Source organism: Budorcas taxicolor, chromosome 21 (assembly GCF_023091745.1).
Source record: "Budorcas taxicolor isolate Tak-1 chromosome 21, Takin1.1, whole genome shotgun sequence".
NCBI classification, from domain to species: domain Eukaryota; kingdom Metazoa; phylum Chordata; class Mammalia; order Artiodactyla; family Bovidae; genus Budorcas; species Budorcas taxicolor.
In genome coordinates this window covers 16,680,714-16,703,227 of record NC_068930.1, presented here as the reverse complement: position 1 = coordinate 16,703,227, position 22,514 = coordinate 16,680,714, and the positions used below count along the sequence as shown (strand labels likewise).

Genomic DNA, 22,514 nt, shown 5'->3' with positions numbered 1-22,514 from the left:
GGGCCCAGCCCCAAGCTCCACGGAGCAGCTCCGAGCAGTTCAGGCGCCAATTGTCCGTGTCGTTTGTGCGTCTCCATCAAGGCCACTGAAGCCACGATTTTTGGCAATAATCATCAGTGAGCTCGCAGCAAAAGCCTCCCTTTTCACACCAGCTCACACAGAAAACAGAGGGTTTTCCGAGGTGTCCTGCTGTTCCTTGTCTTCCTGGGCTGTCTTCAACTCTCCCAGCTTCACGCAGGAGAGGCTGGACCCACCTGGGCCTTGAACGATCCCACCCAAGCTGTGCATGCTTAGTCGCCTCAGTCGTGTCCGACTCTTTGCAACCCCGTGGACTGCAGCTCACCAGGCTTCTCTGCCCTTGGGGTTCTCCAGACAAGAATACTGGAGCGGGTTGTCATTTCCCCCTCCAGGGGATCTTATTCCACCCAGGCTGTATCTGGAGGAAATAGGAGCGTGGCTTCATGGGACAGGCTGGCAGGGGGCCAAGGGGGTTCTTCGGGGAAATTCAGGACTCTGCAGAGACTCAAGGTGTCGAGCAACAGCCCCCCACACCCACACATAACCCCTGCCCAGCCACCTGGAGGCCAACATTCCCTGAGTGAGGAACCTTTGTTCCAGAATAGTCTTCTCTGGAAAAATGAGAGCACATTCAGAGAACAAGCCACCTTAACACTCCAGGAAAGAAAGAACTGAAAGGGGATACAAGCAGAGAAGTAGTCCTACTTGTTTAAAGGTCTTCCCAAATCCTGGAGGAAGTTTTTCCAGAATCATACAGTTGAGTATTTATAACAGGAAAAGTATCAAAGTCCGGGCAAATTACAGCACCTCACATTTAGAATGCAGGCACTGTTTTAAGCATTAGATATATGAACTTTTTGTATCCTCACAGCAATCCTATGTGGTAGGTACTTACACAGCTCTCAATCAACTAACGCAGAAACTAAAGCACAGAGAGTTTAAGTAATTTGCTACGGTCACGCAGCTAATAAGCACCAGAGCTGGTATCTGAACCTGGATAGTCTGAGCCACGATGCATGGCTGCCTCCTGCAATTTGATGCTATAAATGAGTGATGACAAAAACATAAACAGCATCTTCTCAACAAAACTATAATCCAAAAAACTGGACGCACCCCTGTGTTGACTAGCAGTAAGCACTATTTGCAACAGCCAAGATATGGAAGCAGAAGGCAATGGCACCCCACTCCAGTACTCTTGCCTGGAAAACCCCATGGACAGAGGAGCCTGGTAGGCTGCAGTCCATGGGGTGGCGAAGAGTCAGACAGGACTGAGCGACTTCACTTTCACTTTTCACTTTCATGCATTGGAGAAGGAAATGGCAACCCATTCCAGTGTTCTTGCCTGGAGAATCCCAGGGATGGCGGAGCCTGGTGGGCTGCCGTTTATGGGGTCGCACAGAGTCGGACACGACTGAAGCGACTTAGCAGCAGCAGCAGCAGCAGCAAGATATGGAAACAATCTAAATGTCCATGGACAGATAAATGGATAAAGATGTGGTGCGTGGAATATTACTCAGCCATTAACAAGAATGAAATCATGCCACGGGCAGCAATATACGTGGACCTAGAGACTCTCGTCCTAAGCAGAGTAAGTCAGAAAGAGAAGGACAGATATCATATGCTATCACTTATACGTGGAATCTAAAATATGGCACAAACGAATATATCCACTAAACAGAAACAGACTCACAGACAGAGAGAACAGGGCTGTGGTTGCCAAGGGCAGGGGTGAGGGCAGGATTGGGGTTAGTGGGGTTAGTGGGTGCAAACTATTACACATAAAATGGGTGAAAAACAAGGTCCTATTGTATGGCACAGGGAAGTATATTTGGTATCCTGGGATAAATCATAATGGAAGAGAATGTAATATAAATAATATAAAAATATTTTAAAAGGAAGGTATATATGTGCATAATTGAGTCACTCTGCTATACGGCAGGAATTAATATAACATTGTAAATCACCTACGCTTCAATAAAACTTTTTTAAAAAAAAGAATACTGGTCAAACTTTGAATCTATAGTAAGGTCAAACCATAAAATAAAGAAAATCAATCTGGATTTGCATCCCTTGAAGATGGGGGTGGGGGGAGCGGATGTTCTAATTAGCAAAGTGCTTTCACTGAGTTATTCATTCTCTCAAAACATTTTGGTTTGGCATCCACCAAATGTGGATCCCTAGAGCTAGAGTGGTGAGCAAGTGATACCCAGGCTCTGCCCTCATGGGGCTTCTCCTGGAGCAGTAGGGACAGACCAAGTCAACTGCTCCTAAAATTAAACATAAGGGCAATGAGTGCTAAAAAAAAAAAAAAAAAAAAGAATATAAGGGTCATCACTTTCTGAAATAAATAGCATTTTCCTGATTTTACAGATAAGGAGACTGGGCTTTCAGAGTGAAATACAATAAAACAAAAGAACACACTAAATGTTTACATTTTATTTTTAGTAGGTTCTCAGTGTATCCATATGATGTGGCATTCAAAAGGGTGTACAGAGAAAGTCCCTTTGCACCGGACTCCAGCTCCCTAGAGGCAATCCGCGGTGGGTCTCCAAGCAATCGAACACGCACATAATTTTTTCTTTACACAAATTATAGCACTGTTCTGCCCCTGGGGGTTTTCCTCCAACAAATAAATAGACATACACCTCTTCATTTTCTTTTCTTTATTTTTTTGGCTGCACTGGGTCTTTGTTGCAGTGTGTGGGCTTTCTCTAGTTGCCCCAAGACATGTGGGATTTTAGTTTACTGACCAGGGATCAAACCTGCATCCCTTGCTTTGGAAGGCAGATTCCTAACCACCAGAACACCAAGGAAGTCCCCACTTCTTTACTGTCTTGTGGCCACAAGGCGTTTCATGACCCGCTTTAGCCAGTTCCCTATGGACGGTCACTGAGGCAATTTCCAGTCTTTTTAGCATAGACAGTACTGCAGGGACCACTAAAAACACAGACTGCTTCACACACATGGGAGAATAACCACATGACAACCTCCCAGAAGGGGAATTTCTGGGTGGACAGCCATGTGCATTTGTAATCTTGACGGTAACCATACTGTCCACCAAAGAGATATCCCCAACGTACACTCATCCAGCAGCAGGCGGGAGTGCCTGCTCACCAAACCCCAACCCAGGGAGAACACAGCACTTAAGAATCAGGGGACCGGGAACCCACTCCATCCCTGGCTAACTGTGGGCCTTTAGCCTCTCAACTTCCAGCTCCCGAGAACCTCACAGAAAAAGTGGGCTCAGGAAGGACCCCTGCCCTGTGTTCCTGAGGCGTCCCAGCCACAGCCCAGTGGAGCCAAGGAGGGAAGCCCTGGTGCTCCCCAGGAGACCAGCTCACTAGAGATGGCCTCAAGGTCAAGGCCAAGAGAGCCAACTGCACTGGGCCAGCGGCAGACAGGACACATCGACGCTGACGCCAGCAAAGCAGCTCCAGCTCTGCAGCCAGAATGGCCACTGCCCAGGCGGCATGACCCCGGCAAGCTGCTTCCTCTCTGCTTTCCTCCCCCGTAAACAGGAGGCAGGCGAGCGTGTGAAGCACTGCGTGCACAGCAGCAGCTCCAACCCCAGTCACGGTCACGGGGCAGACACGGGGGCCCAGCACCCACACTCCTGAACACACCAGCACCTCCCTCCCCTGACCACTGTGGCTCTCTGCCCTCGACCAGTGCAGGAGAGGAGCTGCGATGGAGCACCCAGCTTCTCTGTCCTCCCCTGCCTGGGGCCAGGACACAGTGAGGCTATGTACAGTGTGTTTGGCACCACCTCCCAGAAGCCCCCAAGGGGCTGCACCCAGGTGCCCACAGCGATAATGGGCTCATCAACCTGCTCTCTTGACTCACTTCCCTGTCTCACCTCTGACTCCCCGCCAACACCTCCTGAAACTGGAAGTGTTAGTCATTCAGTCACGTCCAACTCTTTGCAACCCTGTGGACTGTATCCCACCAGGCTCCTTTTTGCATGGATTTCTCCAGGCAAAAATAATGGAGTGGGTTGCCATGCCCTCCCCCAGGAGATCTTCCGGACCCAGGGATCAACCCACACCTCCTGCAGATTCTTTACCATCTGAGCCACTGGGAAAGCCCAACACCTCCTGGGACCGCCCTTCCCCCCTCAAAATCAACCACTCGAACTCAGGCTCTGCTTCTGAGGGAGTCCAAGCTAAGAGCACCGTCATCCCTGAGCAGAGGAGGGATGGACAGATGAAGAAGGGGCAGTGGTGGGACACAGAGGAAAGTTTGCAGGACAAATGTAAACGCCAAGGTCGGAAGTAAGAAAGCAGTGAGAGGAGCAGAATATAATGATGACGAGACACTGTAACGTCCTCACACCGTCCACAGCCAGTGTGCCGGGACTGCCACCGCCAGCGCCATCTCTTTGCTGAGGCTCTCCCCAAGCTGTAACGGTCAGCGGGCATGCAAGTCATCAATACTCCAGTTCTCAACCAAGCACTGACAAGGTGGAGCATAAACAGCCCAGGTCCCTGACCCCTTGGATGGGGTAACCCTGTATTGCAGCCCACATCCCAATACCCAGCTGCCGACAGTGGGAGGTGGCTTCATAACAGCCCTTTGTTGGCAGGATGCCATGCCCGCCTCCAGGGGATCTTCCCAACCCAGAGATCGAACGCAGGTCTCCGCATTGCAGGCGGATCCTTTACCGTCTGAGCCACCAGGGAAGCACAGGCACAGGCCAGCAGCTTTTTATGTATTGTACAGGTCTGATACAGTTTCTATCAAGAAAACAAAGAACACAACACTGTCCGTACACAAAACGAAAGGCCAGGCCTTTGGTTCAAAACAAATGTCTGAGATGACAACAGGGAGAATGATCCAGTTCGAAGCCAAGCCAGCTGTGAACAAAATGTGACCAAGCAGATCTTTTTTGGGTCATGAAAGCTCTGACTGAAGAAAAACAAGGCCAGCAGAGAAAGAAAGCCAGGTTTCCAAACCATATCATATACACACCCATTGTCTGGGGGTTATGTTTTTGCTGAGAACACATTCTTTGGGGAAAACGTTTTGCCAAAGTAATTGCGCTTTAATCAGCCCAGCTTTTGCAAATCTGCCCCTTGCTCCAGGGTTAGCCTGAATTCACCACAACAGGTGGGGGGGGGGGGGGGGGCAGTTTTCTATATTTCTTCCAGGAAACACAGAGTGAACTCTAGTTAAGTTTGAGAGCTGTATCATTAGCATCTCATTAATGACTCTAATCTCTCTGTAAGTGCAGAGAAGGCACAAAAATTCACTGCCTAAGCCACAAGCTCTAATTGCTGCTGTCCTTCTAAGCCGGGGGCGGGGTGGGGGGCAGAAACAGGCCATGCTTTGTGGCTTCTCTCGAACAAAAGCCCGATTTGTTAATGAGGTTTCTTCATTTAGGGCAGGAGAAAACTTTCGGGTTATTATTAGGCCACAAATGAAGGCTTGTGTTTCATTTAACTGCCCCACTTAAGGAAGGAAACTTTGCTTTGGTAATTAAAGAATTATTTTTAAGTGTTGAGGCTTCTGGATAACCTTGAATGAAGCCTCAAATGTGATGAGGCTTGGTGCCCAATCTGTAAATTTAACCAACTGGGGCGAACGATCCCAAAGACTTGGTCTAGCTCTAAGGATCTATGGTTTTGCTCATCTCACCGCCTTCCCCTCATAGTGTGTGTGTGCTCGCTTATGTCCGACTCTTTGAGCCCCATGGAGTGCAGCCTACCAAGGCCTCCTCTGTTCCCGGAATTTTCCAGACGAGAATACTGGAGCAGGTTGCCATTCCCTTCTCCAGGGGATCTTCTGGATGCAGGGATCCAACCTGCATCTTCTGCACTGGCAGGAGGATTCTTTACCACTGGGGCCGCCTGGAAAGTGTCACCCTTCAAAATGCACATGTTAATGCTCCCTGTTCTTTGTAACCCTCAGGGTCTCTGGATACTGCTGGAGATCACAGCATCTCTGGTCATCCCCACTGTAGCTTCCGCAGAGGATCCCATCTATGGACTGGCATCTCCCCTCTGCCCCCCATGGAAAAGAAAACAAAAGATAATGGCCTTCATATGTGGAGTCATCATGTACCGTCTGAGGTCGTCTCCTGGCCGAGTGAACATCACAAATCACCACCCCAGGAGAAAGTTCATGGCTCCTGGAGAAGGGCAGCCCCACTGTGAAAGCTTTAAAACCCATGCTCGTAAAATGTGGTGAGGAAATTCATCTTTGAGGTTTACGGCCAACGAAATCTGTGATATCTCTTTTATGGATGCTTTTAATGTTCTCTGCAGAGCAATGAGCCACTGACCCGGGGAAAGTGTGGTTGAGCTGCTTCCTGAGTGAAAACAAGAGGTGGTCATCGTGTGTCCCCCGTCAGTGGCCCTGCCCAGGCTGGTAAACCAAACCCCAGGCTCTAAGGGGTAGCTTATCCCAGAGTCTTCTCAAGAAGCCTGTTGTTGGTTGTCATTTAGTCACAAAGTCATGCCCAGCTCTTTGAGACCCCATGGACTGTAGCACAGTCCAGGCTCCTCTGTCCATGGGATTTGCCAGGCAAGAATGCTGGAGCAGGTTGCCATTTCCTTCACCAGGGATCTTCCTAACCCAGGGATTGAACCCACGTCTCCTGCATTGGCAGGTGGATTCTTTAACACTGAGCCACCGGGGAAGCCCCTGGCTACACACAAAATGAGATGGGTTCAGTTCCACCATCCAGGGCTTGGGGGCTTCCCTTTGGGCATTTGTCAGGGAAGGGCTGTGAGTAACCCCGGAATGACCACCTACCCTCGTGGATTCTCTGTCTGTGGTTGCCATGGAGACAACTAGGATGCTCTTTGGGAGCTCTTATGACATTTGCTCTCCTTGCTATTAGCTCTTGACTCTGAACCTGCCCACCATTCCCAGCACATACCTAAGCTCCCCGAGGAGCCTGGGTCAGCCCCTGGGGAGCCATGTGAGGTCCCCGTGTGCCCTGAGCCAGCCCTTCCCTTGGCCTCTCTGCTCCTGTGCATCAGCCTGGCCTCTTGTTTCTGCTGCTCCCTAATTGCCCTGGACATACACTATCTCTGCCTGTAAGGACTGTTCCTGCAAAGTGAACAGAAACCTCCTGGCCAAGATCCAAAACCCAATCATCCTGAATTTATCATCAGCTCCTCAGAAGAAAAAGGCCCCATGTCCCGCCCGAGCCACTCTCCTCCCAAGCATCCTGACTTCCTGACCTTGCCGCATTCTGTTTCAAAACACTTCTCGCTCTGGCCGAATTGCAAAGGGCGAACACATTTAATGAAGTTCGAGCTGACCCATTTTTCCTCCAAGCATCCCTTCACGTTTCTAGTCATGACAACGCTGTCTCCTCGTGAAGCCTGCCAGCTCGTAGTCCTGGAGTCAGCAGACCCTTCCTGCCCCTGGGAGGAGTCTTCGCAGGGGAAGCTGGGCTGAGCTGATGGAAGCTCCAGGTGTCATCCCCATGTGCTAGTCGGTCTGTGCCCAGCTGAGCCTTCAGGGTGGGAGCCCGGGCACGCAAGTCATCATCTGGAAGAATGACTGTGGTCCAAGAGTTCCAAAGAGCTCCCAGGATCCCAGGGAGATGCTGCTGACACCGAACTGTTCCACCTGAGACTAAGAAATAGGCTCAGCAACCTCCAGCGACAGGCTTAGACTCTGGTATCAAGAAGGACCCTCGAAACCAGTTAGTGCAGGGCTCAGAGGGGGCTCCTCTCTGCTAAAGATGCCTCACACAAGGACAAGATCTGAGGGAAAGCAAATATTGAGGAAGGTCTTCTCTGGTGTCTCAGCGGCAAAGGATCCGCTTGCAATGCAGGAACCACAGGAGATGCGGGTTGAATCCCTGGGTTGGGACGATCCCCTGGAGGAAGAAACGCAACCCACTCCAGTATTCTTGCCTGGAGAATCCTGTGGGTCGAGGACCCTGGTGGGCTACAGTGCATGGGGTCGCAAAGAGTCAGACACAACTGAGTGACTGAGCATGCACACCGATGTAGATGAAAGGAATTGGAAGGCTGTCTGTGGCCAGATCAACTTAAGCACCTTTCTGGTTAACTGAGTTCTGCACTGGATTTGTCAATTCATGCTACCTCCTCTGAACATTTACTGCGTGCAGGAACCGTGTTGAAAGCTCCTTGTGCCCTACCTGTGTCTTCCTCCAACCAACCTGTGTGCAAGGAATTATAATGAACCCTCTCTGTCAGGTGGAGATACTGAGGCTCAGAGCAGCTGGGACTCGCTGACATCACAGAGCTGGGGCACTGGGACGCTCCTGGGCTCACACACTGGACCCCACTGTTTTCACCACTGTACAAGCTCATGACTGAACAAAGACTGTGACTTCAAATAAGTAAATAAAAACCAATTTCTCTGGGAAACACAAATCAAAACCACAATGAGAGACCATTTCATGCCAATTAGGACGGCTATTATAGAAAAGAAGGGTGGGGAGCTTCCTTGGTGATCTAGTGATTAGAAATCCGCCTGCCAGGGCAGGGGACATGGGTTCGATCCCCAGTCCAGGAAGATCCCAGGTGTCACCGAGCAACTTAGCCAGTGCACCGCAACCACTGAGCCCACTCTCTGTGGCAAGAGAAGCAACCACAATGAGAAGCCACACACAGCAATGAAGAGGTGCTCCCACTGGCCGCAACTGCAGAGAAAACTTGTGCACAGCAATGGAGACCCAGCACAGCTAGAATAAATACATCTTTAAAAAAAAAAAAAAAAAGGTGAGGGTGAGGGGGATTTCCCTGGTTCCATCCATTAAGGCTTCACTGTCAGAGTGCAGTGGCTGCGGGTTCAATCCCTGGTCAAGGAGCTAAGATCCTAAATCCCAGCCAAAGGAGACCAGAACATAAACAACAGAAGCAACATTGTAACAAATTCAATAAAGAGTTTGTTTGTTTTTTTAACTGAACTTCAACTAGATTCTCTTTAAGGAGGAAAAAAAAAAAAAAAAACAGAGACCAACAAGCATGGCCAGGAGGCAGAGAATTTGGAACCTTTCTGCACTGCAGTAAGAATGTTAAACTGTGTAGCCACTGTAGAAAACAGCATGGCTGTTTCCTGAAAAATTAAACATGGCATTTTCATTTGATCCAGCAGTTCCACTTCTGTGTATACCCTCAAAAGAAGGGAAAGAAAGCACTCAAAGAGGTATTTGTATGCACATGTGCGTAGCAGCATTATACACAGTGGCCAAAAGCTAGAAAAAACCCAAGTGTCCACTGATGGATAAATGGATAAACAAACTGTGATACACATATTAATACAACGAAATATTATTCAGCCTTAAAAGGGAGGGAAATTCTGACACCTGCTACAATATGGATGAACCTTGAAGACATCATGCTCAGTGAAATAAGCCAGATACACAAAGGATAAAGGCTGTATAACTCCACTTACACGAGGTCCCTAGAGCCATCAGATTCATCCAGACAAAGCAGAATGGTGGATGCCAGGGGCAGGGGAGAAGGGGAGTGGGGAGCTGCTGGTGGATGGGTGCAGAGCTTCGGTTTTACAAGATGAAAAGAGATCTGGAGACAGTGATGGTGGCTTCAGCACACCGTGAATGTGCTTAATGCCACCGAACGACATACTTTAAAATGGTAAATTTCACGTTCCATGTTTTACCATAATGAAAACGGTTTTTTGAAAAAGATGCAAATGTTGTTTTGCCGTGTATATTTTACCACAATTTCTAAAAAAACGAAGCTCTCCATACTTTAAAAATGTGGGCCTGGGACTTCCCTGGTGGTACAGTGGTTAAGAATCCACCTTACAAGGTGGGAGACGTGGGTTCAATCCCTAGTCCAGGAACTAAGATCCCACATGCTTCAGGGCGACTGTGCCTAGGCGCCGCAGCCACTGAGACGCTGTTGTTCAGTTAGTCATGTCTGACTCTCTGCAGCAACATGGACTGCAGCATGCCCGGCTCCTCTGTCCCTCACCACCTCCCGGAGCATGCTCAGACTCACCTCCGCTGTGTCGGTGATGCCATCCTACCATCCTCCTCTGAGCCCACGTGCCACAAAAAAGGATCCCACGTGACGTGCGCTGCAACGAAGACTCAATGCAGCCTAATTAATCAACCAATTAAAAGTGGGCCCACGAGGAGACGTGACTTCTGCAACCCCGAGAGTGGCTGCCCCTGTTCCCCTCCCCGGCCTGCGTCTGTGGCCACCAGGAGGCAGAGACTTGCCAGACATCCCCCACGACAGGCGCTGCCCACTCAGGAACAGCCTGGAAAGCCGCTTCTCTGCTCTTCACAGCCTTCTTCTTCCTCTTTCTCCATCTTCTGCTCACGGCCGACTTGGCTCTTCCGCAGGCTTTGAGGATCTGAGAATGGGCACCAGGGCTGAGAAGTTTGTGCAAAGCTGTGGGAAGGCTTCCTGAAGAGAGCCAGGGTGGCGAGTGTGGGCCAAAGAGGGTGCTAGCTCCCCTGCCTCACGGCACCCCAAGATGCCATCTCTCAGAAATGCCCCCCAACCCCTTTCCACTCAAGTCTTTCCAGTCCCTGAACACAAATCCCTTTCCACTTCAGCTCTCTGGCACCATCTTGTGTTAGTTTTTATACAGCTGCTGGGCTGCGCTTAGTCGCTCAGTCGTGTCCGACCCTTTGCAATCCCACGGACTGTAGCCCACCAGGCTCCGCTGTCCATGGGGATTCTCCAGGCAAGAATACTGGAGTGGGCTGCCATGCCCTCCTCCAGGGGATCTTCCCAACCCAGGGATCAAGCACAGGTCTCCCGCATTGCAGGTGGATTTTTTACCATCTGAGCCACCAGAGAAGCCCAAGAACACTGGAGTGGGTAGCCTATCTCTTCTCCAGGGGATCTTCCAGACTCAGGAATCGAACCGGGGTCTCCTGCACTGCAGGTGGATTCTTTACCAGCTGAGCTACCGGGGAAGCTTTAAACAGCTACAAAGATTTTTTAAAAAACAAAAGATTTTTTTAAAAAAGATTTTTTAAAGAACAAAACAGTTTTCTTATTTTCTTTTTTTAAAAAAAATTTTTTTATTTTATATTGGAGTATAGCCAATTAACAATGTTACGGTAGTTTCAGGTGGACAGCAAAGGGACTCAGCTGTACATATACATGTAACCAATCTCTTCCAAACTCCCCTCCCATCTAGGCAATAATAAAATATTTTTCTGAATTTTATTGAAGAAAAATTGTATAATATTCTATACTAACAAAACAAGAGTAATACTAAATAATATTCTAGAAGAAGATCAGCTTCACTGATTGTTTTAGCAGCAAGCAGTTAAAGCCTTTTTATCCTTGAGCATACTTATAAATATTTCAAAGATAACCTTAAATGTAGAAGTTGGTTTTACTCATCCTGCCTTTGACAGAGATACTACCTGTGAAATAAAAAGGAAGGTATGTTTTCTGTTTAAAGTTTGTTTTTTTTTTTTAGTTTGGGATTTTTCTAACTTAAACTTTTATTTATTTTTTTTTAATTTTTTTTTTTTTAATTTTAAAGTCTTTAATTCTTACATGTGTTCCCAAACATGAACCCCCCTCCCACCTCCCTCCCCATAACATCTCTGTGGGTCATCCCCATGCACCAGCCCCAAGCATGCTGTATCCTGCGTTAGACATAGACTAGCGATTCAATTCTTACATGATAGTATACATGATAGAATGCCTGTTTAAAGTTTTATCAGGAATTCGAACAGCACGCGGCCGGGGCGCCCCGGCCCTCCCCGCCTCTGTCCCCGGACCCAGAAGATCTAGGAGCCGCGGGGCCACAAGCGCGAAACACCGAGGAGGTGGGGGCCCCGCGAGCCCCGCTCCACCGCCCGCCCGCGGGCCTGTTCTTAGGCACGTCCGCCCGTCCGCTTGCTCGCCGGAGACATGGAATCCTGAAGGAGGGCCGAGCTCTTCAGAAGACCACACACCTGCTGTTAAGAAAGACCCCCTTCTGCCGCCTGGCGAGAGAAATCTGTGGTCGGTTCACTCGCGGTGTGCACTTCCGTTGGCAAGCCCGGGCCCTGTTGGCCCTGCAAGAGGCGGCAGAACGTTTCTAATTCATCTCTTCCAGGATGCCTATCTCCTCGCTTTACACACCGGCCGCGTCGCTCTTCCCGAAGGATGTGCAGCTGGCCCGGAGGATCCGAGGCGTTCAGGAAGGGCTGGGCTGAGCTCTGGCCACCCGCCCTGAGTCTCTGCTTAATACCAGAGTCTCTGCCTGTAGACAGGACCAGATCCACGGAGTACAAGGTCTTGCCTGGACTTGCTCCCTCGGAGCAGAGTAAGCGAGTTGCTTTCGTAGTTTTTTTTTTTTTTTTTTAAGAAGACTGCATGGCTTTCCTCTGTAACAGAGGTAATATATGAGAGAATCAACACATTCCAGAAATCCTGAGAACAATTTTCAGATGAAAAGACTCTAAGGTTGACTTCACTTTGCAGATTATTCATGTGACTGATGATTTGGAAGACATCAGATTTTCTAGGTTATGGGCGAAAAGGATATTTACTGATTACTTTAAATCTTCTTGTACCAATTAAATTTTTTACCATATACATATTTACTTTTATTTAAAACATGATGGAAAAAAATAAGAGAAGACCAGTCAGTTGCATGGAAGCGCCTGGAGCATCCAGCGTACAAATCTCTGTCCTTCAGACTGACTTCATCATTAACAGCAGAAGCAAGTTTGTATGTAGACTATACTTGTCAACAGAGTATACAGCTTTTCAAAAACTCAATTGGGATGAACACAGAAAATTGTTAAGGTTTGATGTTCTGGCTCCTTCTGGTAAATTCCTGCCAAAATCATTCAGAAATTCCAACTTGTAGAATTTATTTTATTCTTTATTTGCAAATCATAGAAGATGTATCAAAATTTATACTTCAGAATTTTTCATTCCAGGATTTTAAAGAGCCTTTTCAATGTTTTTACAGGTATTTTTATAACTTCCTTGTGGAGAGATAATAAAAATAATTCTTAATGAGAACAATTTGAAGCAAAGTTACTGTTATACATAGATTATACTATGTTCTTTGTGTGTTGGCATTAAACTCTTCATTTGGACTCTTTGCCAACAGCCACAGTTTAAACAAGAGAACTGAGGGATGCATATTTGCCTCCAGTGGAGAAGAGTATGAGCCAATAAAATCCTTGCCCTTCTCTTGTAACTGAAAGCAGTTTAAGAGACTTCCATGGAAATAGGAAGTGCCATCTGAAGACGTTTAGATATTGTGTGTGATGAAAATGATTAGTGAGGGCGGGTACCAATAACAATGCATCAGCCAACTAAATTCAAACTAAAGGGAAGGACCAAGTTCTGTAGTTTGATAAATGTTAACCCTTTGTAAAAACCTTTTCCTGTTCGACATCAACTCTTTTATGGAAATGTTGGAATAAAGCTTATCTATGAATATATTTAAAAAAATAAAGTTTTATCAGAGCCAGAAAAGGAACAGTGTAAGTAAAGGATATTATAAACCCTCATCTTTACCCGGTCCCTCAGCTCCACACACTCTTCACCAGATGATAGAAGGACTGTCGTGTTCACATAAAGCAAAGGCAGCCCAGGGACACTCCTTAATGGCTGACTCTGACCCTACAGACCTACAGGTCTATGCAGTGGGTTATGCTGCTAAAACCGAACCTGATTCCTCAGAGGGGAGGAAGAGGAAGGAAGAGAAATCCATCATTGGTTAATCTAGTAAAACTGCTTCATCTAGCAAGATCTAACATCAGGATGGTAAGTGCCTGCCCCTCGGCAGGTTCCTGAGCCTTTCTTATTCTGCTGGAATTGCAGACAAAGCTGCCCTCACTCCACAAGGCAATCGAGAAACGAAGGATGCGTCTGGGGATTTCCCTGGCGGTCCAGCAGTTAAGAATCCGCCTTGCCAGACGAATGGATGAGGAACTTGTGGTACGTATACACGATGGAATATTACTCAGCTATAAAAATGAATGCATTTGAGTCAGTTCTAATGAGATGGATGAACCAGGAGCCTATTATACAGAATGAAGAAAGTCAGAAAGAGAAACACCAATACAGTATATTAATGCATATACATGGAATTTACAAAGACGGTAACGACAATCCTACCTGCAAGACAGCAAAAGAGACACAGATGTAAATAACAGACTTTTGGACTCTGTGGGAGAAGGCGGGGGTGGGATGATTTGAGAGAATAGCATTGAAATGTATATATTACCATATGTGAAATAGATGACCAGTGCAAGTTCAATGCATGAAGCAGGGCACTCAAAGCCAGTGCTCTGGGACAACCTAGGATAGGATGGGGAGGGAGGTGGGGGGGACTGAGAATGGGGGACACATGTGCGCCTGATTCATGTCGATGTCTGGAAAAACCAGCACAATACTGTAAAGTAATTAGCCTCCAATTAAAATAAATATATATTTTTTAATCTGCCTTGCAATGCAGGGGACAAAGGTTCAATCCCTGCTTGAGGAATTAAAATCCCACATGCTGCACAGTGAGGCCAAAAGAAATAAAATGAAGTTGTTTCTGGCAAACCACACAGGAAAAAAAAGCACCGCTTTGGAGTTACAATCCTACCTCGGGTTACCGGTGTCACTGAGAGGGCTTTACAACATCCTCTTTACTCACAGGAGACCCTAAGCTGCAGGGAGCCTCACACACTTGGATTTTGTTCACGAGATCCAGACCTTTTTCCACTGACCGACTTCACCATGCCTGTGGAGTTCAAACAGAAAAGAGAGGCCAAAGGACAGGACCCCGGGAGAGGGAAGGAAGCTGGGGCCTTTCACATTGGCAGCCAAGCCATAGCCAATATATATTTAATGTATAAAAGTAAACCCTTACAAATGTGAAGTAAAGAAAAGTCTCAAAGGAAAAAAACAACACTTCCCCAGCGAGGAGGAACGCAGACAGAGGCCTCGTTTTTTTCTTTTCTTTTATGTACATGTCACATTTGTCATCCCTGCAGTAAAAGGAATCGGGCTTGGAGGTCAGAAGAGCTGCAGTTAACTCTTGACTGACCACAGGATTTTTGGCAGAAACTGATGCTTGTGGCCTGTGATTTATTGACTGAAGCGCTCCAGTCAATAACATTTCGAGACCCTGATGCAGGGAAAGATTGAGAGCAGGAGGAGAAGGGGGAGACAGGGGAAGAGACGGTTGGATGGCACCATCGACTCAGTGGACATGAATCTGGGCAAACTCCAGGAGATAGTGAAGGACAGAGGAGCCTGGCGCGCTGCAGTCCATGGGGCTGCAAAGAGTTGAACACAACATAGCGACTGAACGGCAGCAGCAGCTCTGGGCCCCAAAGACCTCATCGTGACCCCATGGTTAACAACACCGGCCTTGGGGGACTGACCTGAACACAAGAGAAGTGCCCCTAAAACAGAGGCTGGCCCAGGCAGGGGCTCAGCAAATGAAGCTGGCATCTTGATGGTGGGAGGATGATGGCCAGCCTACTGCTCCCTCCTCCTGGATCGCCATCCTCCCAGACACAAGCCTGCCTCTTTTTCCAGCTGGCTGGCATGTTAACTTTGCAGCAACGACACGGAAAGTGTTAGTTGCTCAGTCATATCTGACTCTTTGCAACCTCATGGATTGTGCATGGGATTCTCCAGACAAGAATACTGGAATAGGACGCCATTTCCTTCTCCAGGGGATCTTCCTGAACCGAGGATCAAACCCAGGTCTCTTGAATTGCGGGCAGATCCTTTTCCATCTGAGCCCTCATTGAGAACTTCCTATGTGCCAAGTGCTGTGCATTAAATTATCTCACTTAATCCTTATGAAGGTACTCATCATAGCTATTGATAATACCCAACTTTTCAGGTAAGGAAGCAGGTTCAGAGAGGTTGGTTAATGTATTAGAGTAGGCTGACTGCTGTCACAAATAACCCCAACACTTCAGTGACTTAACATGATGAAGGCTTCCCTCTCCTCCATGTTATTGTGGGCAGAGGGCATGGGATGAGGGATTCACGAGACGTTGTTCAAGGACCCAGGCTCCTTCCATACTGTGACTCCACCAGCTCCTGTACCCATGTCCACCTCTGGCTTCTCCACATCTAGCTGGTAGGCGAGAAGGAGAGAGTGAGAAAACCCATGTCTCTTACCTACCTCGATGCAAGGAGACACATGGCACTTCTGCTCTCACTCCACCAGCTAAAACTCATCCCTTTGCCCCACCAACATGCAATGGGCTGGGAAATACTGTACTGGTGTTCCCAGGAAGAAGAGAGCAGAGATAGATACTGACAAGCAAAAGTAGTTTCTACCACAAAGAACTCGCCTAAAGTCAGACAGTTGATGAGAACGGACATGAGATGTGACCCCTCTCTATCATCTAGGGCAGTGCAGCAGTTTTAAAACAGAGCCCCCAAATTCTCTACCATTCCTCCAATCATGAGTTGGCGTCAATGCTGAATCTGGGCTATGTTAGTCCTCGGCCAATAGAATAGAGCAAAAATGACAATATAACTGTGTCCAGGCCCTCCAGACATCTACTTCCTACCTCCTGGGATGCTCACTCTGGGAACCCAGCTGCCGTGCTATAAGGAAGCCCAAACTAGTCTATTCAAGAGACCTCATAGAGGGCTTCCCTGGTGGTCCAGGGGTGAAGAATCCGCCTGCCAGGGCAGGGAACACAGGCTTGATCCCTGGCCCAGGAGGATCCCACATGCCTTGGAGTGACTAGACCCATGTGCCCCCGCTGCTGAGCCCAGGTGCTGCAGCTGCTGAAGCCCGTGTACCCAGAGCCTGCGCTCTGCAACAAGAAAAGCCACTGCAAGGAAGAGCAGCCCCGCTTGCTGCAACTAAAGAAGCCCACGTAGAAAAGAGGACCCAGCGCAGCCATAAAAAATGAACCAAAGCGATCGTACGGAGAAGTCGCTTCTTCTGTGGGAGAGGTCCAGTCATCATCTAGAATCAGACTAGACGTGTGCGTGAAGATGCTGCCTCTCTGACTGGTATGAGGGGGTCCCTCGTGGTAGCTTTGATTTTCATTTTCTCATAACTAGTGATGCTGAGCATCTTTTCATGTGCGTGTTGGCCATCTGTGTGTCTTCTTTGGAGAAATGAAATAGTACTGAGCCATAAAAAGGAAAGAAACGATGCCATTTATAGCACACTGATGCAACTAGAGATGATCACACTGAGTGAAGGAAGTCAGAAAAAGAAAGACAAACCCCACGTGACATCACTCATATGTGGAACCTGAACGCTGACACCAATGAGCCCACCTATGAAACAGAAACGGACTCACAGACAACAGACTGGAGGTTCCAAGGGGGGGTGGCGGGGGGAGGATCGATCAGGAGTTTGGGATTAGCAGATGCAAACTACTCTGTATAGAATGGATGGACACACAGGCCTATTGGGTAGCACGGGCTTCCCTGGTGGCCCACCGAGCAGTAAACAGGTTCAATCCCTGGGTGGGAAGGACCCCCTGGAGGAGGAAGTGGCAACCCAGCCCAGTATTCTTCTCTGGGAAATCCCATGGACAGAGGAGCCTGGCGGGCTACAGTCCGTGGGGTCGCAAGGAGTCAGATGGGACAGACTGACTCAGCACATATACCCTGTATAGCACAGGGAGCTATATTCAACATCCTGTGATTCACCATTATGGAAAAAATACGAAAAAGAATATATGCATATATGTATAACGGAATCCCTTTGCTGTGCAGTAGAAATTAACACAACATTGTAAATCAACATTTTAAATGACTCGCCTTCTGCTGCTAATCACTAAGCCCCACCAACCTCTGTGTACTACTATCCCTTCACTGCCAGGAAAACGATATTTGGTCCACACTGAAGCTGGGTGGCTCTGCAAATCCTAGAGGACCTTGTGGCTGTTCCAGTACGTCCTTGCTTATTCATTTTATTATTTTTTTTAATAGTTTTTTATTTTTTTAATTTTAAAATCTTTAATTCTTACATGTGTTCCCAAACATGAACCCCCCTCCCACCTCCCTCCCCATAACATCTCTGTGGGTCATCCCCATGCACCAGCCCCAAGCATGCTGTATCCTGCGTTAGACATAGACTAGCGATTCAATTCTTACATGATAGTATACATGATAGAATGCCATTCTCCCATATCATCCCACCCTCTCCCTCTCCCTCTGAGTCCAAAAGTCCGTTATACACAGCTGTGTCTTTTTTCCTGTCTTGCATACAGGGTCGTCATTGCCATCTTTCTAAATTCCATATATATGTGTTAGTATACTATATTGGTGTTTTTCTTTCTGGCTTACTTCACTCTGTATAATCGGCTCCAGTTTCATCCATCTCATCAGAACTGATTCAAATGAATTCTTTTTAACGGCTGAGTAATACTCCATTGTGTATATGTACCACAGCTTTCTTATCCATTCATCTGCTGATGGACATCTAGGTTGTTTCCATGTCCTGGCTATTATAAACAGTGCTGCGATGAACATTGGGGTACATGTGTCTCTTTCAATTCTGGTTTCCTCGGTGTGTATGCCCAGCAGTGGGATTGCTGGGTCATAAGGGAGTTCTATTTGCAATTTTTTAAGGAATCTCCACACTGTTCTCCATAGTGGCTGTACTAGTTTGCATTCCCACCAACAGTGTAGGAGGGTTCCCTTTTCTCCACACCCTCTCCAGCATTTATTGCTTGCAGATTTTTGGATCACAGCCATTCTGACTGGTGTGAAGTGGTACCTCATTGTGGTTTTGATTTGCATTTCTCTGATAATGAGTGATGTTGAGCATCTTTTCATGTGTTTGTTAGCCATCCGTATGTCTTCTTTGGAGAAATGTCAGGTGCTCTACACGATCAGAGAAACTTCTCTAGTAACAAACTATAGAAATGATCCCTGAAAGTATAGTCTTGCTTATTCATTTTATATACACAAGTATGTATCTGATAATCCTATACGCCTAATTTACCCCTCCACTTTCCCCTTGAGTAATCATCAACTTGTTTTCTATGTTTGTGGATTTGTTTCTGTTCTAAAAATAAGGTCATCTGTATCACTTTATGGATTACACAGATAAGTGATATCATTATTTGTCATTGTCTGACTTACTTCACTTCCTATGATGATCTCTAGGGTCATGCATTTTGCTTGTTGAATTTTTTTTAATGAAAATATACAGACATTGAATTCCACCATAGGTTAACTAGCTATTTGGTGTTAGTTCCAGCATTTATATGTTTTATATGTGGAAATACTGCTGAAATCCTAAAATCCGACAATATAAATGAACATGTACAGTACAACCACTTCTTGAATTTCACGTGCTTACACTCTATTGTTTTTTAAATGTTTATTTTTGAAGCACCAAAATAACTATTTTGTCATGTAACAGCTAAGCAGTATCCCCAGATGAAGAAAATGTATAAAACTGCAGCTTCTGTGGCTGAGGGGATGAGGCCAGAGTCCAGCTATTCAGCCTCCTCGCCCCTCCCTCCTGATTTCCTGGCTTCTGCTGGAAACCCTGGGGCTCCCTGGGATGCAGTCAGTTCAGTTCAGTTCAGTTCAGTCACTCAGTAGTGTCCAACTCTTTGCGACCCCATGGACTGCAGCACACCAGGCCTCCCTGTCCACCACCAGCTCCCAGAGCTTGCTGAAACTCATATCCATTGAGTCGGTGATGCCATCCAACCATCTCATCCTCTGTCGTCCCCTTCTCCTCCTGCCTTCAATCTTTCCCAGCGTCAGGGGCTTTTCCAAGGAGTCAGCTCTTCACATCAGGTGGCCAAAGTATTGGAGTTTCAGCTTCAGCATCAGTCCTTCCAGTGAATATTCAGGACTGATTTCCTTTAGGATGGACTGATTGGATCTCCTTGAAGTCCAAGGGACTCTCAAGACCCTTCTCCAACACCACAGTTCAAAAGTATCAATTCTTTGGCGCTCAGCTTTCTTCACAGTCCAACTCTCACATCCATACATGGCTACTGGAAAAACCATAGCCTTGACTAGACGGACATTTGTTGGCAAAGTAATGTCTCTGCTTTTTTTTTTTAATGTCTCTGCTTTTTAATATGCTGTCTAGGTTGGTCATAACTTTTTCTCCAAGGAGTAAATGCCTTTTAATTTCATGGCTGCAGTCACCATCTGCAGTGATTTTGGAGCCCAAGAAAATAAAGTCTGTCACTGTTTCCACTGTTTCCCCATCTATTTGCCATGAAGGGATGGGACCAGATGCCATGATCTTAGTTTTCTGAATGTTGGGCTTTAAGCCAACTTTTTCACTCTCCTCTTTCACTCTCATCAAGAGGCTCTTTAGTTCTTCGGTTTCTGCCACAAGGGTGAACGCAATATTGTTCAGAAATTAATCTGCATATTCAATATCGAACACTAGAGGGCACACCGCTGAGTGTCTGCTGAGCTCTCCATTCATTATTCAATTTGTGCCCAGGATGATAAAGATGCCTGTTGCAAACCCCTTTTATTATTATTTATTTATTGGGAGGGGGAAGCTGCTCTGCCTAACAGACAGGATCTTAGTTCCCCGACCAGGGATAGAACCCAGGTCCCCTGTACTGCAAGGTGGAATCTTAACCACTGGATCCTGAGAGAAATCCCAGTATCTATAGAATCCATTTTCAGAACATAAAGTTTAATTTCTTTTGGAAATACAGGTCTCCACTGAAAAACACTGAAAAACAAAAGTTGTAGAATGCCTGGGAAAATTAAACATTTGAGTAAAACCATCCTTCAAGAGATCAGACTTCTGCAAACCTCAAATCAGAAAACAGCTTAAAAATATATTCAATGAGAAAGCAATACATATGGGCCTTTATGAGGTATAAAACATGCACAAGCTCAGAGAATAATTTTTTAAAAACATAATAAAATAATTATATTAAGTCTTCAAACATAATGAGACCATCTCATTAAGCCTAAATCAACTTAAATGTCAACAATGCATAATCTAGGTAGGCATAAAATGTATTATGTCAATGATTAAACCATTCTCTCCTTTTTCTTATCTCTATCCTATTAACACTAAAAACACTAGAACCTGCTATATTTTATATGATAACAAACAAATTTAAAAGGTAGCAAATTTTCTTAAGGTTATTTCTGATTTAAAAAAAAATAGTAATAATAACCCAAACTCCTCAGACACCTAATTCACTGACATTTTATCACATTCCACAGTGTGTGTCCCAGGAGATCAGCATTGTAAGGAAAGGGCTGTAGGGAAGACTCTATGGGAATAAAGAGAAGTAGTCCACAATAAAACATGCCAGTTACATAATAGCCGGGAGCTACCCTAGACATGTTGTCAGTATTAAGGAGCTGAGCCTGTATGAGTCCCAGTGGAGAAAAATTCACTTAGCATTCATCTATGCCAGGTCCCAGGAATACAGATGTGAACAAAACACCAAAAATCCCTGCCTGCATGGAATTTACATCCTCGTGAGGGTAGACAGTTAATTATTAAGTTGACTGCCAGCACGATGAAGATAAAGTAAATTAGGGGAGATGGTGAAAAGACTGTGAAGGGCTTCCCTGATGGTCCAGTGGTTAAGACTCTGTGCTCCCCATGCAGGGGACCTGGGTTCGATCCCTGGTCAGGAAAATGCTGACCACATGCTCCAACTAGGACCTGGTGCAGCCGGAAAAATAAATATTTTTTTAAAAGACTGTGAGAGTAGGTAGGAGTGCTGGGATTTACAAGTTTAAATTGGGGGCCGGGGCGGGGGGAGCCTATTCCAGGAAGAGAGAATGAAATGTAAATGGCCCCAAGGCAAGTGCAAGGAATAGGAAGAGGATGAGTTTGGCAAGAACAGAGTGATTAAAATGGAAAATCATGGGGACACCAAGTCAGAGGGATAAGACAGAGTTGGGTGGGAGACACAACGAGGGCAGTGCAGCTGACTGCAAGGACTGAGGCTTTATTCTGAGGGAGACGGGCTGCCAGTGTTTGGCTTATAAGGAAAAGAATAGCATCATCAGACTTAATGTTCTAACGGGGTGACTTAACTGAGGTGAGACAGGCTATAGAAGCAAGGGTACAAGAAAGCATATTTTAAAATACAGGCAAGAAATACTAGTGGCTGGGTAACAGCATGGTAACTCAGCATGATTTTAGACTATTCCTCCTGATGGTCACAAGTATACGCTCTGGCTGTTAATAAATACAGTTGTTTGGAAGACACGTTTGGAATGACCAGAAACAAACAGGAAAAGAAAAAGATTTAACATTTGGAAAAAAGGGAATCACGTGAGGTGAGGTCCACGTGCATATGGCTCCTGCCTTTGCTCACTCCCCAGTCTGTCTGGCATGGCAGACAGAGTCAGGCCGAGCCTGGAGATTTGTTGGTCCGTGGAATCACGGAAGAAGTTCAAGGGGTGCAAAAGCAACTGGTTAGTGAATGGAAGAACTCACAGAATTCCACAAAATGGAGGAAGCCACAGAGGACGTAAACTCAAACTCTCCATTGAAACCCTTTTCAAATTATGGGCTGACCCCAGAACCACACATGTGTAGGGCAAGACTAAAAAGAGCCCAGGAGGAAACAGCTAGAAGAACTAAAGAGCCGAGCTGAGGTTTCAGCACAT

The 22,514-nt window shown here is 46.6% G+C and overlaps 1 non-coding gene and 1 pseudogene across 1 annotated transcript; one reads left to right on the top strand and one right to left on the bottom strand.

The window, feature by feature from the left end:
- Positions 1-18,678: 18,678 nt before the first annotated feature.
- LOC128067116 (uncharacterized) lies at positions 18,679-18,828 on the bottom strand (annotated as a pseudogene).
- A 2,630-nt stretch (positions 18,829-21,458) lies between these two features.
- TRNAG-CCC (transfer RNA glycine (anticodon CCC)) lies at positions 21,459-21,531 on the top strand. The gene has a single exon. It is a non-coding gene; the product is annotated as a tRNA-Gly (tRNA).
- Positions 21,532-22,514: the final 983 nt, after the last annotated feature.